Raw genomic sequence first — 16,922 nt, 5'->3', positions numbered from 1 at the left:
GCTGCTGCTTATGTCTCTCTTCAATTATTTATGCTCCAAATGGATAAAATGGTTGTTAGTGCAGGGCAGGGGAGAGTTCGGCCCTCTCAGTGCAAGTAGCAATCTGCAGTTTATGAAAAGGAGAAGTAAGCCTTTCCTGCACAGGGTTTTTTGTTCCTTGAATTTCCACGAACTGCTCGGCTACTTGTGCGGGAGTCCAAAATTCTGCTGCTCTTGGTGTGAGTTGCACAGGGTTGTTAGCCAAATGTGTAGTGCAGCTGATGTTGTGGCCTGATCCTTGCTGATGCTAACGAAGTAGGAGCAACTGTCATTTAACCCCGAGAGATGTTTGTGACACTTGCTCAGCTGCTGGGTTGCAGCTTGCTGGGGCATTACAAAAGGCAACTCGCAATTGCAGAGGTGAAAAAGTTGCTGCCATCTGAACAAAGGAGAAATCCCGTCCCTGGATGCTTTTAGTTTCCAAAGTCAAGGAGTCTCTTACAGCCACTTAACATGCTGCTGGCTTCATCTGATTGTTCTAGTAATAAACATAAGGGAGTTATGACAGTTCCCTGCAAAAGCTGAGGAAAGGCAAGTCTAGAAAGAGAAACATCTGGAGTTCAGTGCCTTCTAGAGCCCATAGTGCCCCACCCGCAGTTTCAGTCTAAGTTGTTGTTCATTAAATACCCAATAAAGTGGACATCTGGGAAATCCAGGAGAGATTCTACTTTGAGCCAGCTGGTTGCTCTACTGTGCCAGGCCAGGTTGGGTCCCTGCTGTGTATTTTCAGAGCTTTGCCAAATTAGTTTTAAATGTTCAGTCCAAAGGGTTTCCCTAGCAGTTTTGGGACCCCCCCACTTCCCACAGCAGTGACTCTTTACAACCATGATGCAGCTACTGCTCCTGTGTGCTGAAACCATCAAGCCTGGAGGGCTCTGCTCCATCTTCAATACTTTAGGCACCTCTTGCTGAGATACCTCTTGGCTAAGCCAAGAGGGTTCCTTTCCTGATGTTTCTCTTCCTGTTCAAGTAGATTCTGTGTAACTTTTTTCCTAGATAGTAAAGCATGAGCTGGAGGGCGCCTTCTTTGTTTACCTGCAGAGCTTTCTTGCCTGACCAACACTAAGCCTTTGTCGCCCTTCTTGCCCAAGGCAGAGATTTCCCTGAGACAGTGAAACCACACAGAATAATCCTCTAATACTCGTGAAAGAAGCATATGGCATCTCTAATATATTGTGTGACTTCAGATTTTTGTGAAGCATATGCAAGTTTTTTCATAGCATACTGGAGTAATTCCCATGTAGGCTGGGTTTTGTCTGTGTGTGCGTGCGCGTGTATGTCTACAGTGTGGTTAGCCTCAAAGCGCAGGAAAAAATGTTCGTCTGATGTTACACATTCCTTTTCTCCCAGAGAATTGTCCCTGGAGCTGTGAAGAGTCTTGCAGTCATCTTGTTCCCACAGGGGTGTTCAGGAGCTGGATTTGTGTGTGGTGCATCAGAAAAGCTGAGATCAGATCCCAGAACATGTGCTTCTCCTCAGTATGTATGCTGCTGTTCATCTACCACTTGGTATCCCTGAAACATTGTTTGAAATGAATAGTGGAGGGTGGCCCCCCGTGTGCTGAGAGGAAGGATTTGCATGTGCGCTGCTACCCATAGGGGCTGGGCTACAGAAAGCAGAGATCTGTTGTTCCTGACTCAACGAGACGTTTCTGTTTTGAGGGCTGAATGGGTTAATCTTCTTAATTCCTTCTCTTGTGTATTTCCAGTGCATTAATTGAAATCTGTTATGGCCTGCTAACATTCAGCTCTAGCTTGCTGTGCCTTCTCTGTCTGTCACTCCCAGCCTCTCCCCATGTGGCTGGTAGCGGTCCCCGCAGTAGCATCACAGCAGCCAGGTGCTGCCAGTGGCGGGGGAAGAGCATGCTGGAAGGCTGCAGGGACTGGCTTGCTAATGAGCAAAGCTTGGCTAAGGGTTGGCCAAGAGCTGAAGAGGAAGTGAAACCGTGCACAAGCATCTGCAAAGGGTGTAATGCCAAGAGGGGGAGGAGAATTGTTTAATTTCTGGCTTTAGTACAACTGTCCAGTCCTGAAGTCAAAAGGAAAAAAAAGAAAAAAAGGGAAGTTGAGGCTGAAGTTTGGCTCTAGAAAAGAAATGTAGCGATGTTGTGCAGGCAGCACAGTGCAGGGGTGCTCGAGATGGCAGAAACCTCTCTGGATCCAGCTGCGTAGCCTTCAGATTGCCCCAGCCTGGTGCCGGGCCACCGCAGCGAGGGCTGAGGGCGGCTCAGGGCTGACACTGACGTGCAGCGTGCTGGAGGAGCTTGGCCTGTGGTCCGTGCTAGCTGCGGGACTCCATGAGGTGTGAGCTAGTGTTGCTGTAAGTCAGTCAGAGATGGGAAGCCTTTAATAGAAGTGAACTCTAGTTTTTCACACACACTTACTAAAATTGGGCTGTTTTTCTCCCGGTGGCACTAGCTGGCATCGGTAGGAGCAGGTGCCAGGACCAGAGCGCTCACCCCGGAGTTAGCTGATGGGGAGAGAGAAGCAGCGCGGGGGCTGAGCCAGCCCTGTGTGCCACTGCGGTGGCTGTGCTGCACCACAGCTGGGAGCCAAGGAGCAGGAGAGCTGAGGTCCTTCATTTGCCAGCTTTGTTCAGCTCAGCTCTTTGCTCTTCCTGGGAACTTTGGGAGTGCCCTGTTTGTTTTGAAGCTTGTTATCAAGTGTGTCCAGGGTGTGTGCATGGAGCTGGGATGACCTGTCTCTGCCTGACCCCGCCCGGGGCAGCTGGTGCTCTTCCCCCAGGATGACTCCTGGCAAGGGAACCGGGAGCTAGGAGCGCAAGCTGAGCAAATAAACCACAGGATCCTGAGTGCTAGCTCCTCGGACTGGTCGTGGGGAGCAAGCCCGTCCCACTGACCTCTGGACATTCTCAGTGCAAAGGTGAGGGAGGGGGGGCAAAAGGATCAGTTCGGCTTGTGGGAAAAGAGGCTCCAAGGGCTTTTAACATCTCCTCTCTGCTTGCTGTGAGGCAGAGCCTGTGGCAGTGCAGATGTGGTCTGTGCTCCTGTGACTATGTTTCATTTTTCCTTGCAGACCCCTGGTGCTTGGAGCTGTGTGAACACACATGAGAAGGCAGGCTAGGCCTTTTACTGCTTTAGTTTGTATTGCAATTATTTTTAAGATTGCTTCCCAGGCCAGACACTTTGCTTTCAGCCTTTTGTAATGTCTCCTGGCTATTTCCTCGGTGTGGGAACTGTTCTAATCCTGTTTGCCGCACTGAGCTCATTCTTGCCATGATACCTATATACATGAAGTCTCTTTAGATCCTGCAGTCTTATATCCACTTTTATTTTCAAATAAATTACATACTACATTAATTATATATTCAGGTGAAATATGAGTCACAAAGGCATCTGCTATCTGCCTGCCCTACATAGATGGTCCCCTTGGCTGTGCTTTCCTTTTAGTTTAAAGCTCTCCTGAGTCTCTGCATTGGATATTAAGTGATGTGAAGTCCTGGAAACACGGATAAGTGGTATTGGAAGTGCCCATCTGGACACATAGTCCCATCTGGACTCATAGTCATTTCCGTCTGCCCAAGGCCTGCCATAAAAAATGTCAGGGAGGTTTATGGCTTTTAAGATCCTGTAGATTCTCAGTGGTTCCTGCTGCTCAGAGGAGCTGGTGCCAGCTGGAATCTGACAGTAATGGAAGAAGCGTCACGGCCTTCAGGAGCTGGTATTTGCCTGGTTTTGTAGGCAGTGGGCTGAACTGAGGCACCAGAGGTTAAACTTCAAGTGATGCAGCTGGCCTACAGCAAAGTCTTGCCGCTGTGATTGCGCAGTGCCGAGATGAGCAAGAGTGTGTCATCAGGACAGCAAGAGAGATGCTGTCTGAGATGATCTGTCGTGTTCCAGTGGCTGCATTTACAGTCCCGACTCTGCGTAGATGTTTTTCTGCGACACAGCTGGAGCACTGCTCTGTAGCCCTTAGCTGGAGCACACAGAAGGGAAACTGCTCTTGTCTCACTCCCAAGATTAATAGCTTTGATGTTCATCTACATACTTTAAAGATCTCTCATCCCCTTGAAGGGAGCCCTTGGCAGAGCGTGTATTTGTGAGGGAAGTGGGTATCAGAGATGACAGTTATTTAACAGAAGTTGTTGCTTTCACTGGGCAGTTAATCCAGGCACATGGTTGGGAAGGACTCCAGGTCCACTGAGCAGCCAAATGCTCTGGATCTGCTCTAGTCCACTGGCAGCCCTGAGGCTGAGATTTCAGAAGCTCAGACCAGACCCACGGAGGTAAGCGAGTTAGAGGTAAGTTTTCTGTGTATACCCCAGTACTATCCATTGATCTCTCGGGGATCCTGCTAACCATCACTGTGCAGCTGGAGTGTGTCCCCTTGTTGTTAGGATCAACCTCATCTGCCCTGCCCTGCCACACTCAGCTCACACCAGGTTCACGCATTTGACTTCACAGCAATTTAAATAAACCAGAAGTGACTGGTTGGAGCCCAGTGTCCCTCTTCCTCAGTGCCTGCTCTGTTCAGCCTGTTGGTCCTTGAACAGAAAGGCTGCATGTCATCTCATAGCTGTGTGATGGCATTATTTTCAGCAGCTCTCATTAATGTCAGTGAAAGCCTTTCTGTTTGAGGTGGTAGGGCTGGTCCTCAGCAGCTGCTTGGAGGTTCCGGCCAGTGCCAGGCGTTTTGCTGCCTCGTTTGAATGGTCAGTCCTCATCTGAACATCTCCCTGCTCCTCCCGTTGGTTGCGCTGTCATGGGCAGGTGCCAGTCAATAGCAGAATTGTTCTCTTGGTAAACAAGTGATGGTGTTATGGGAGCTGCCCTTCATGTAGCAGCAGCACAGTGTGTGCATGGGGTTGCTAACAAGGGATATCATGGGGCTTGTTAGTCTGAAAGCTTAATGAACCATCTTATGTTTCTTGGCAAAGTGTGTGGATGCTTCTTCATGTGTGCAGTTCCTGTGCTGCTTTTTGCACTTGGGTGTGTTTGGTACTGAAGTGTGTCCCTGCAAGGTAGAGCTCACAGAGCAGCTGTGGGCATTTTGAAGGACTTGGATCCCATCTATCATGAAACTAATGATAGCGGACATCCAGAAAACGTCTGGATGAGACCCCGGTTCTTGTTTTCTCAGACACCCTACGTATGCCCAAGGGCTGAGCTAATTCTTGGCATCAGAGAATCCGTGTGTATTGGGCACCTAGAGCTTGTCCCTTAGGGGTTTAGGGCTTTTACTTCATGACAAATCACTATTTTTCTTTCTTGTTTCTCAAAAAAACCCAAAATAATTAGGGCATCCACCCACCTCTTGGCTGGCATCCTGTAGTAATAGGCCAGCGTGTGTTTTCTACATTGGAGGAAAGCAGGTCTTGCTTCGTATTTGTAAAGTGATGGTTTACAAACGAGCCTGAAAAGAGAAACTAATTTCCCCACTTATGGCAAAGTTACATCAGAAAAGAGTCCCATCAAAAATTCATAAAGCTGGGCCATGAATTTGGCCTGACACTGTTGATTTGCTCATGTACAACAGGCATAGTCTGTGCCAGGGGTGTGCAGGTGAGGAAGCACGTTCCCTTTGTGCAGATCAAACCAGACTCCTCCATCCTTGCCCTGTCCCTTGGCACTGGAGGTTAGAAATGCTCACATTAGATTTACCTTTCCCTTCTTACCCCCTTGAGGCTGGAGAAGAGAAGGTCTCCCTTGAACTTGACTTTGTGTAGTCTGAGGGCACATGAGGCTGCTGTGAGCTGCAGCGACTGCCACGTCAGGGGCAGAGCTGCGTCTCTGGGTTAAGCAGATTTTTTGAGGGGTTGGGAACTCAGAATCTGCCTAGTCCGGCCAGTACAGTGAGACATTTAGGATGTCTGTGAGGGGATGGTGTGTTTCTGACAGGCCTGCAAGGGGCAGTGGGGTGAGATCCCACAGCAAAACATGACTAGAGAATAAATCCCAGAAAATAAATCCCAAGAGACTGCCGTTTGGCCTGGCGAGGTAGAGTTCAGGCTGGGGGACCAAGAAAATCCCTCCCTGTTCTACATGTGACATTGGTTCTGGGGATTATTATTTTTGGATTCTTAAAAAAATATAAAGGTTTGATTTCATGCTGTGCTGCAAGTCCCAGGAGCTGTTCATGGGAATCTAATCTGATTTTGCACCCTGTTCTCAATAAAGGGCTTTGAGTGACATGTCACCCTTGGCATGCTGAAGCTGTTGCTTGAGCTGACATTGCATGGGCATGCTGGCTTTCTGCTGACCCCTTGACCGAGCTGAGAGTTCCATCCCCGTCCTGCCTCGCTCTGCTCTTACTTATGGTGGCTGTTGCCATCTCCTTCGGGTTGCCCTGTAGGAAAACACAGTCTAGCAAATGTGGTTCTTCCACTCCATTGCTTCCAAGTTCTTTCCAAGGTTGGGTGTTGCTGCACCTCGTGTGTCCACCAACCACAGTGCTTACAGTCAAATGACTTTGTCACGTCTGATTTCTTCTTTAGTCCAGTTTCATTGCTCTGACTTCAAGAAATCCATTATAATCATTTCAAAGGTGACAATTTCATGAACTCTGCTCTTCCAGTGCCTGCTACGTTAACATCTCTCATCTTGTATCTCATGCACTTTACCATTCTTGTTATTTTCAGATGGAGCCCACAAAGAAATCAATGAGATCAGGAATACCACTAAAAAATCCACAAAAGTGAGGAGTTTAGAATTATCTGTTCCTTCAGATCAGGACTGTATTAATGAGTCACTGTTAACAGTTTTGCTACAGGGCAGGTAGAGATTATATTGATGACTCTGATTGGATAAACTTTATAGTGGAAATCACAACTAAAATAGCAACACCAGTGTCACAGCAACGTTATCTGCAAAGAACAGATGTTATGGAGAACCTGATTTGTTCAGTGTGATTGGGCTGTGTCCTTGATGCAGTGACATTAATTATTCAGCTTGGGACGCTAACCTTTTGTGATTGCTTTCTCACTCAGTTTTTCAGGGGACAAATTGTTATCTTAAGGTGGAAAGGATTTTAGCAGGAGTGGGGCAATATGGTTTAGAATGTGTCCTTTAATGGCTCTTCAAGATTTAGGTCTTTGGTCTCTGTCTCCAGCAATCCAGTTGGATACTAAGGTTTGTTCCTAAGGCCGTGATTTTTGATGAGGAGAGGAAAAATGGCACTCTGAAATCTGGTGGAAAATACCATCCCTGAGATTTTGCCAGGACAATACTAGTATTCCAGGTCTGTCCTGGTCAAATTGAGTTGCCTGGTCTGGCTGCAGTATTTTGTACCGAATTATCACTGGTGAAATCTGCCAAAATGGCAGGGTTGGGTTGTAAAACCCATGCCTTTTGGGGAAGATTGTAACAGCAGCTCTGATGTTCTTGTTCCTAGTGCTAAGCTCAGTGGGGCCTCATGGCACCATGGCAGGGTTATGGGGTGTTTGTATGCTGATGGCATCTGTGAAAGCCTTCTCCTGGGCCACAGCCCTGCAGTTTCATGTTGTGCCAGCCCAGAACTGCGGGCTGTGCCTGCCCCAGTTAAGCCATCCTGCTTGCAGTGCCTCTGAGATCGTCAGCATATTCTGGATTAACCAAGGAGCCGACATGTTCCTCTGGTCTGGGGTGGTGGGTGGTGTGGAGATGAAAGGCAATAGGCCAAAACATCAACTTTTCCACAAAGGCCTTTGTACACTGTAGTTATTTTAAAGGCAAATTTTTAAGGCAGTTGGCAATTATACAAACCAGGGGCCAGCTTTCTTTAAACACGGATGAAAGTGCCCAAGTCCTTTGAAACTGAGAGGAGCTAGGCTGTATTTTCATAAACTTGGCTCTGATGACCAGCCTTGCCCCTGTTCTCCCCCCATTATCGCTCTGGTTGGTACAGGTTGCTGTGTAGCAAGAGCTGCCATCATCTCCCATGAACAGGCTGCTGCAGAGGACTTCACACACCTGATGCCAGGCTTGCAGTTGCCTTTCATGCGCCGTGGTCCATGGATTAGGTCCAGGAAAGGGGCTCGCAAAGGAAAATAAATGGGAAGGTAGTGGAGGAGGTGGGTTCCAGGCTGCTCTGAATGGCCCTTTCGTCTTTGTCTCAAAAAAATCAGTAAGAGCCATAGGTCTGTGAAAATGGCTTTGAAAGGATCACGGCCATTCTCAGGAGTGATAGACCTATCTAACATTTTGGTTTCTTTATTTAAACTGAAACATCTACAGTGCTGCTTCTTTTTTAGGGACATTGTTTGGCAGAGATGCTGTCTGTGGATTAGTGGGTTTTTACATCTCATCCCACCTTGTTTCTTTAGAAAATTGTCCTCTTTATCCTCCTCCAAACTCTTCCTTAAGCCCCTCCTGAGTGTACTTGGCAGTAGCTAGCTAGTAGGTAGTTGCTGTAGTGCTGCTTTCTGACTGATCTGTGCGCCTGTTAGTTTTCTTGTATGCTTCTCGTTGGGATTTGGCGCTGGGATTGCCTTTGTGCTGCAGTTCAGCACCCTGCACGTGGGGATGCGCTCTCTGGGAGTGTGCAGCTGATGGCAGTGCACTCCCTGGGTGACAAAACTGGGGCTGAAGAGCTAGACAGTGCTTTGCCCTGAGGCTGGATGCTTCTGCATCCCGTGTGCCTGTCTCAGCTTCACCTAGACTGGTCACAGCATGAAAAACTCATGCGGGCTTTGCTATTGCACATCTCTTCTTACCCTGTGCAGTGTTAATAATTGAGGCCGTTCTTGCTGGGCTGAACTCCTCCTGTGCCCTGTTCTTTCTGGCTGTGCCAGATGACAGCAAGGGTGGCAGGGCCAAGAATTTCAGATAAATGCAACAAAGCAGCTGTTTGCTATAGCAAGAACATCTGTATTGACTGGGCTCCCTGCAGTTCGGGAGTGGGTGCTTTCACCTTTAAAATCCAACTCTAAGGCTCTTGTGTAAACAAGAAACAGGATCTGCTCCCAGGGGAACAGTTTATATAGTTAAATCTAAGTATTACTGGAAAAGGAAAATATAACCTTCGTCATCTCAGACTCCGCCAGGGCCCTGGTGTCCTTACGTCTATGGAATTCCTTTGCATAGAGGAAGCCTGGTTTGCCTGGGAAGAGAGGTTTTTTTTCTTGAATTAGGTTACTTTCTGTTGCTCTAAATATACTAATGATTGCACAGCATCTCTTCCACATCCTCAGATCTTGCTGTCCAGAATATTCAACAGTCCCTCAGTGGATCTTTCCAGCCTATAGTTCTGGGAAATACAGGGTGTGGGTTTGTATGTTTACTTGTATCTTATCTGTGAGTTCCTCAACTACAGTACAGTCTGATTCCTATTAGGCTGCCCTGAGGGAAGCCTTTGCTTTCAGTCTGAATGGCTTTTACCTGTATATTGAGCAATTTAAAAATAATGAAAAAAAAACCCCAAACACCAGAACAACAACATATAGGAAAACACTGTGGGAGTGTTAGTGCGTGCCTGCTCTCACTTGCAGGATTATTCATGTACTGTTGTTTATGGACGAAACGGCTGTCCATTCCTGCATGCGAAGAGCAGTTAAGTACTGGGAAAGCGTGAAGCTAATAGCAAGCAGGAGTCTCTTAAAACAGTGTTGGTGGGGTTTTCTGGGGACAGAGAACATGGCTCAGAGCTCTCCAGGATGGCTGCGTGTAGGGTGAAGAGCACAGCCCTTCCTGAATGCCTTCCTGCCCAAGGTCTTTGAAGGCTTGGCAGGCATCACTGGCCCAGCCAAGGCATTGGTAGTGAAGTTCTCACTGCTGTTTTAGAGGCGGCAGAACTGAAGCCCAGGACATAACACCTCTGTCTAGAGGCATTTCTGTCTGGAGGCTGTGATTTTTAGGGGATACGCAGCAGCTACTTTGAAGGAATGGCTCCGCTCCTCTGTGAGGCAATCACACCACAACTGAAGCTTCCCATAGGCATTTGAGCCTCAGGAATCCCCTTAGCCCAAATGTTCAACTTCAGACCTGTTCCTTCCAAGCAGTGGTTGATGTTTCTCATGCGGTGGGTTGTGAAGCATGCCCTGCTCAGCTTGTTGGAGCTAACAGGCGCTGCCTTGTAGGAGATCTGTGGCTTCTCATTTCCCTGACAAGGCAACCTGTCTGTTGGACATTTGCTTCCCCACCGGGTCCTCACTATGTTGATGACTTCTGCTGGCATCTTAACCAAATTACAGGTGTGAAGCCAGAACTGGCAGAAAGAAGCTGGTGGGAATGCAGCCAGGTGGGAACAGCCTGCTGCTTCCTCTACTGGAATGTCTGTCCCGCAGTGTGTTTATTCCTAGGCTGTGCTAAAGAGGAGCCACCTGTACAGCCCACGTCTGTGCCTGGTGCCAGGATTTAAGAGAAGTTCCTTTCTCTGGTACCCACTGCTTCTAGAAGGGTTGAAGCCCACAAAGAAGAAAGTTTTTGCTTTCACTGTGTTTTTGGCTGTTGGTATCGAGGGGTGACCTCTGGAAAGAGGCTGAGGAGCAAGGTCCTCTCTGGGAGAAGCAGTCACGCTGTACTTCTCCCACTGTTCAGCCCTAGGGGTGTGGTGTGATCCAGAGAAACTAGCACAGGACTGGCAGTGCACATGGTCCTGAGTTCCAGTCTTCCATCTCTTTGAAAGAAGTCCTAGAAATGTGCAGCGTATGATTCATAGCTCCACACTGTCCTTTGCTCCTCCGTCAACTGGATGTGCAATAGGTCCCGTTACCCCATGGTGCTAAGAAGGTATCATGCCTTGCGTTGCTTTGGCCAGTCAATGCTGTGGCACGTGTGAGGCCAAGGCATGTGCATGGGCTACAGCTGGATTGGCTCCAAATAGTGTATGGATTCCAACAGGGAGTTCTGGAAGAGACCCGCAAAACCTCAGGGCCTTCCTGTGTAGTGCAAAATCTGGGGTGAGGGGAAAAAAACCATGACTGTATAGGACAGAACTGTGTGACAGTGATGTGTCTTGGCCATTCCTGCTTGAGGCACTGTGGGATACTGCGGTTAGTTTAGTGCTTCCAAGAATGAGACACTGATTCATCTGTGGTCAATGTGTTTTTAAAATTATGCCGCTAAACTGTCGGTCTGGTTTCTCTTGGCCAAGTGTGACCATTGCAAGGCTCTCTTCCTTAGGACTCCCCTGTGCTGGTGACCTGAATTTCCATCCTCCTGCTCAGCCTGGTTTTCAGGGATTGGGTTAACTTCTGCATGATCCAGGTGGGAGAATCCTGCAGCCACCTTGCCCAGTGTGGCCACCTGACCAGTGGAGAATGGGGTTGCGCTGAAGAGGCCACAGGGTTGCGGTGCTGGTGCATGAATAAGATCAGTTGCGTGTGCTGTGTAAATGGGATCAGTTTCCAGTACAAACCATTTTCAATACTGTGTGCAGGGAGAAAGAGCTGGGCTGCTGCAGTGCAGGCATGTGAAGGCCAGCAGTTGGAGCTGGGCACAAGGTGGAGTGATGTGGCTGAGTTGGTCTGACAGCACCAAGGAGCAACTTCTCCCCACTGCTGCTTGGGGATTTGGGGAGCTGGGGGTCAGGCATAGCCCCATGCAGCTGGTGCCGTACCCTGCTGTTAACTTAAAGCAGCTCCTGCCAGGTTTGTTCTTGCAGGGGAAGGAGGGAGGGTGGAGGGTTTGGATGGCAGTCGACTGGGTGGCAGAGATTAATAAAGTGTTGGGCTCTTAACAGGGAACAAGCTCCGCTGATTTGGGTTTCCCTCCCCACCCATCCCGCTCTTTTTAATCTGTGTCACAGTCTTGAGAACGGAAGTGATTTCAGCCTGGAGGTGACCTCATCTGCCTCCAGCTCTGAGGTGGAGCAGCATTTGGAGCCATGGCCAGAGCTTCTGCTGCTCTTTGAACGATGCAGGAGAGGGGCTGAGGCTCCAGGGAGAGCCCTGTGCTTCCCACCTAGCTGCATGCTCTTGGCATGTGCTGGGCAGGGTCTCACCCTGGGGCGTCCTGCAGTCTGCCAGCCACCTGAGCGTGGGTATTGGTAAGACACAGCTCCAGCCCTGTGAGGTCCAGGGACCTCACCCCTGTTACCAGGATGTAAGGCTCCTTGGTGATGTCTGATCTGTTGTGCTGCTCTCTCCAAAGGTTGTGACCTTGGCAGGGAGGGAACAGGGGTTGTGATGTGACCCCTTATGTGCTGGTAGAGGGAATGGCCCTGTGGAGGAGCAGTACCAGTGTTAGGAACCAGCCCTGTGCGCCTGCTTGAGGAAAGGGGTGTATCTGGGTGCTGGGCTGTAGCATGGTGCTCCCCAACCCCACAACTGAGGGGCAGCACCCAGCTGCTGGGTGGTACAGCTGTGCAAGTAGGGTGGGAAGTGGGGAGGGTTGTAGGGTTCCTTTTCCTTCTGTCCTCATCTTTTTACTTGCTAGAGTAGGGGAGAAGCAGGAGGGAGAAGATGACAGAACAGAGTCCAAAAAACACAGCTGGACAGAAGGCCTTTCTGGAAATGGCACGTATTGGAGCAGTTTCCTGATTAAAAGTTCAGGACTGTCCTGCAGGGTGCTGAGCCATGCCTGGCTGGAAAATGTGCTCATTGCAATTGTGTGTTGGTGCAGGAAGGTGCTGAAGGTATGTGCAGGGATGGAAGAGTCCCTGCTGGGATCTTTGTGTCTGAGGGCCCTGTGGATCAGTGAAAAAGGGGATTAGAGCCATCCTGGAGGCTCTGCTTTCTGTGTTCTAGGAGCAGAGATGATGGTGGGAGCACTGAGGATGTGGAGTGTGGGGTGGGAGCCAGCTGGGCTGTCAGCTCCAGGTCCCAGGCAGTGGCAGGGAGTTTGGGAGACCACAGGCAGACACAGCTTGCAGAAACCACCAGTGAATTCTCCTTCATGACATGGCAAGGGACCCTTCTTCCTCCTCCCTTGATGTCTGCTGCTCTGAGATGGTCAAAATTTTCTCTTCCACAGTTGGAGTCTGGAGTTCCTGGACTCTGTCAGCATCCAGCAAGCCCAGCTCTACCCTGGCTGCTGGAGCTGGTCTGCCAGGCACAGCTCTGGACTTCAGTAAATAACAGTGTGCTCCAGTAAGGACAGCTTCCAAGTGCTGTCTCGCAAGCCACTGGGGGGATTCCAACGGCTTCCCCTTAAGCCTAGTTGTCTTCTGGCTCGAGCTCTAGCTTGAGGAGATGCTGGGCTGTGGAGGGCCATGGATGGGAAAATAAAAGCTGCCTTTTCTCATGTCCCTGTGGTTCTGTAGCTGGGTAGGCAGTATAGGAGGGCTACTAGTTCAGTGGAGGAATTTGCTTTTCGCTTGGCCTCATCCCAGGTGGTATCAAGAAGCTTGCTTGGAGATAAATCCCCTCCCACCACTGCTAAATAGGGAGAGTTTAACCATTCGTGGGATCTAGCAAGAGACTTTCCCCAGCTCTCCTGCCCCTTTTCCCTGTTGTACTGGGAGCAGGAACTGGGAACAGATCCCATCATAACTGTGTCAGGGTGAGGAACAGAGTTTACAGTCCCATTTTCCTCCTTCCTGCCTCGGCATTGTCTCCATGCTTGTATGTGATGGAACAATCTGTCTGTTGTGCACGGACAAGCAGGAATTTTGCACAAAACCTGTCCCTTTTGTCACCTCTGCTCAGCGCCCCACCGCTGTGCCCGTGACACTGGAGCATAGTGACAAAGTGACTGACCGGCTGGGTGACAGAGGAGCTCTGCCATGTCTGTGAGCAGGGGTTTGGGTCAGCGGAGCCCCGGGGGAGGCTAATGCTGCTGTCGGTGGTGGAGGGCGTGCAGTGCCAGTGCTCGCTGCCTGGCAGGGCTGAGGGTCTTGGCAGTCCCCTGCCATCCCTGGCCTCCTGTGTGTAAGCTGCAGCAGCATCCCAGAAAGGGGCCATTGAGCCCTGAGCCCTGCCTGTTGCCGGAGTCAGGAGGGCACAATAAAGAAGATGTGTTCAAGCGGCAGCCTGGAATGGGCTCGTGTGCGGGGAACAAATGAGCCTTTGTGCCCAGCGCTGCCTGCAGCGGGAGGTTTGTCAGCTCTGGAGCTGGGCTGCTAATGTGGGGGGGATCTGTGCCCAGCCCGGCTGTGCTGCCCAGGGCCTCCCCCCGGCTCAGGGCTAACCAGCAGCCCAGTGGCAGGGTCACTGGTTCTTCCTTTGCTGTGGGAGGTCTTTGCCCGAGCACGGCTTTGCCCGGTGGGCTGCGTGGCTGCAGGGGGCAGGACCCCTGGCCTCCCAGGTCCCAGTGTTGCACAGCCTGGCTGCTCTGGGCTGTGCGTCCAGGCTGTGTGTTCCCTGCAAGGTGCAGAGTCGCCAGGAGCGGCCTCACGGTGACTGTGACAGGGCTGTAATGGACCAGGATGGCAATGTCACTGTATCTGTGGCTTTGAGGAGAAGTATCTCTTGGGAAGAGTTCAGCAAAGCAGGGCTGAGTGGGACTGCTTGACAGTATGTGACAGCAAAGCAAAGTCAGCTTGGAGAAGTGAGGGGAACTCCTATGCTTGGGGTGTTACACTAGATATACTCATTACAGAAGGATATGCTTTGGAGAAAGCTGTCGTTTTCAGCTGTTAAGAATGGACTTGAGGTCTGGCTGCTCTCCCGTCTCTGGCTGGAGCATCAGTGCCGCGCTGGTGCGGAGCTGAGCGTGGCTGTGCCTGCTGGGTGACTGAGAGCTGCCCTCTCCAGCGCAGTGTGGTTGGCGGTGGGGTATGTAAAACCACAGATGAGCTGAGAAGCTGGTGGTGGGATAGGGGCAGTAGGACAAGATCATTTTGGGAAGGATCCTCTCTGTGAAGCTGTGTAGGATGCTCTGGGCTTTTGATTTTGTATCAGTTTTGTCCAGCTAGTCACTGCTGCTGCAGTATCACAGTGTGCTGCTGCATTTTGTTCATGGTGTGTTCTGATGTTTCATCCTTTCACACCTAAGAGCACTGTTCTTCAGCTCTCTCCAGGCAAGACTATGAAGATTTTGTTGGGAAGAAAAGGAGAACTTGGAGCATGTTCTGCCACTCCCTGCCATGGTTGCAAATGCACCACAGGCACCAGCTCTTCCAAAGGGAGGAGTTGCTGAGGGGAATTGCAGGGCCTGGGGGGCAGGCTGAGAGGAGCATAACGTCACTTCTCGCTCTGAAAAACACTGTGTGTGCTCAGAGAGGAAGCAGCAACCACAGGAAAAGGCTAGTTGCCAAACTCAAATTGCCAAAAATTAAGCAATCGGTTTCAAAGCATGAAACCTCCTATTGAGCAAGAGGACTGTTTTCCTGCGTAAGGCAGGTGTGACAGGTAAAACAAGGTGGCAGAGTCCTTCTGCAGTTCAGCTGCTAGACAGGGCCAGTACTTCCTTAGCCCTCCCCACCCAGGGTGCCTCCTGTTTTTATCCATTTCTTCCTCCTGCTACCGTTTTCAGAAGCCGCCTAGGCACTCCCATGCTACACGCTGCCATCTTTCTCTCTGCTGTCTGCTTTGTGCTTTTGTGCTGGCCGGGAGAGCGCAGGCACCGCTGGTGTGTCTTGTGCCATTCTGGGGGCAAGTAGGTATGTGGTTGCCCCAAGCAATGCGTACAGAAAAATGAATACATGGAAACGGTGTCTGGGTAAAAATTTCTCTGTGCAGTGTGATCTCTGCAGGACCCTGATATAGAATGAAGGGGCTGGTAGCTGTTTATGCTGGGATCTTGGCTTATCAGAGGCAGATTCCTTTTGGGTTTGTAGAGGCTGGACAAAGAGATGTGGGAACAGCTGAGAACCCTTCCTTTGCTGCGGCGGCATGCAGAGCAGTAGGTCAGTGTGGTTGTGCTGTCTGCTGGAGCAAGTTCTCTGTGCCCGCAGGGAAGTGGCCTGTGGGTGGGTGTATGATGGAGCTTGATTGCAAAACCGAAGTGGGAGGGCTGCGGTGCCTCCTAGGTGTGTACTTTGTACAGAAGGGAGGTACTAGGTCACTCTGGGGAGGGCGAATCCAGACTGTGTCTATCCCAACCAGCTGGCTGTTCAGTCCCTGTGCACTCAGGAGAGCAAAGACTCTCTGGAGTCCTTTGCTCTGTAGCTGCTTCTGCAAGCCAGCATGTAAGTGGAAACAGATGGCAGCATCTCAGTGGTTAGTAGGAATCTCTCACTGCTGCAAAACTGCTAACGAAGTTTGGGGCTGGACCAAAGCAGACGGAGGCTGCTGCGCTGCCGGGGTATGCTGGCTCACGGCTCTGTGCTCTGCCTGTTATCGCCTCTCCGTTGCGATTGCTGAGCTGACCTCCCAGCCCAGCAAGCTGCAGTGTTTCCTGTAGCAGCCTCAGGCAGGGTGTTCATCTGAGTACCACAGAGTCATCAGGATGCGTCAGTGTCCGTCAGTCTTGGTAAATAATCTGTATGGTTATCCCTGCTGTGAGTTCCAGAGTTTGCATATCACACCTGCGTTATGGAAGGGTAGCTCTCTGGTATCCAGCACATTCCCTGCTAGGACTTTGAGCCAGATACTTCTCCATTCAAGAAGGTCTTTTTCTCTGTTTCGCTGAAAACTCAGACTAACTTCTCATTTTCTCCTTACTGTTCAGCATCTCTGATAAGGAGAAGCAACACTCAGCAGTTACTGACTATTACTCTTAAGCTTGGAAGAAACTTTATGTTCCCTTTGACAGCATAGTTTGTTTTATATACTCACTGACTTGAAGTTTTCTCCCATTGTCACAGCATTTAACAAAATGTGAATGTCCAGTCAACACTGCAGGGCACAGCGAAGTGGTGAGCTGTGCAGTGCAGGTGTAACCAGGCTTGTTGTTTGCTGGAGCAAGTAGATGGAGGAGAGCAAGGTGTTGGAGAGCATCCCTTGATTCCCTTTTTGATTATTCTGATGGCTTCCTACCCAGCTATGGCCTGGGCATCTGTGCTGGCAGGGTACAAGGAGCTGGTGTGAATGCTGGATGGCCACACAGCCACAGGGAACTGGGGAACAGCCTGGTCCCCAGCCTGTCTCCGTTGGCCTGAGCTGCGCAAGCCTTGGGCTATCAAATT

The 16,922-nt window shown here is 50.2% G+C and overlaps 1 protein-coding gene across 3 annotated transcripts in view; it reads left to right on the top strand.

Annotated features, from left to right (window-relative positions):
• The window catches only part of SEPTIN5 (septin 5), a 49,508-nt gene that overhangs the window by 6,914 nt on the left and 25,672 nt on the right, over window positions 1–16,922 (top strand). Inside the window, exon 1 of one of the 3 annotated variants that reach the window (XM_055794404.1) lies at window positions 15,136–15,204. The exons of the other annotated variants lie outside the window; for them this stretch is intronic. The gene's annotated coding sequence lies outside the window, so the exon portion shown is untranslated. Of the gene's footprint in view, window positions 1–15,135; window positions 15,205–16,922 lie in introns of those variants that run through there. 3 annotated transcript variants of the gene reach the window in all.

This window comes from Falco peregrinus, chromosome 2 (assembly GCF_023634155.1).
Source record: "Falco peregrinus isolate bFalPer1 chromosome 2, bFalPer1.pri, whole genome shotgun sequence".
Classification (NCBI taxonomy): Eukaryota; Metazoa; Chordata; class Aves; order Falconiformes; family Falconidae; genus Falco; species Falco peregrinus.
This window is presented reverse-complemented; position numbering and strand designations above follow the sequence as displayed.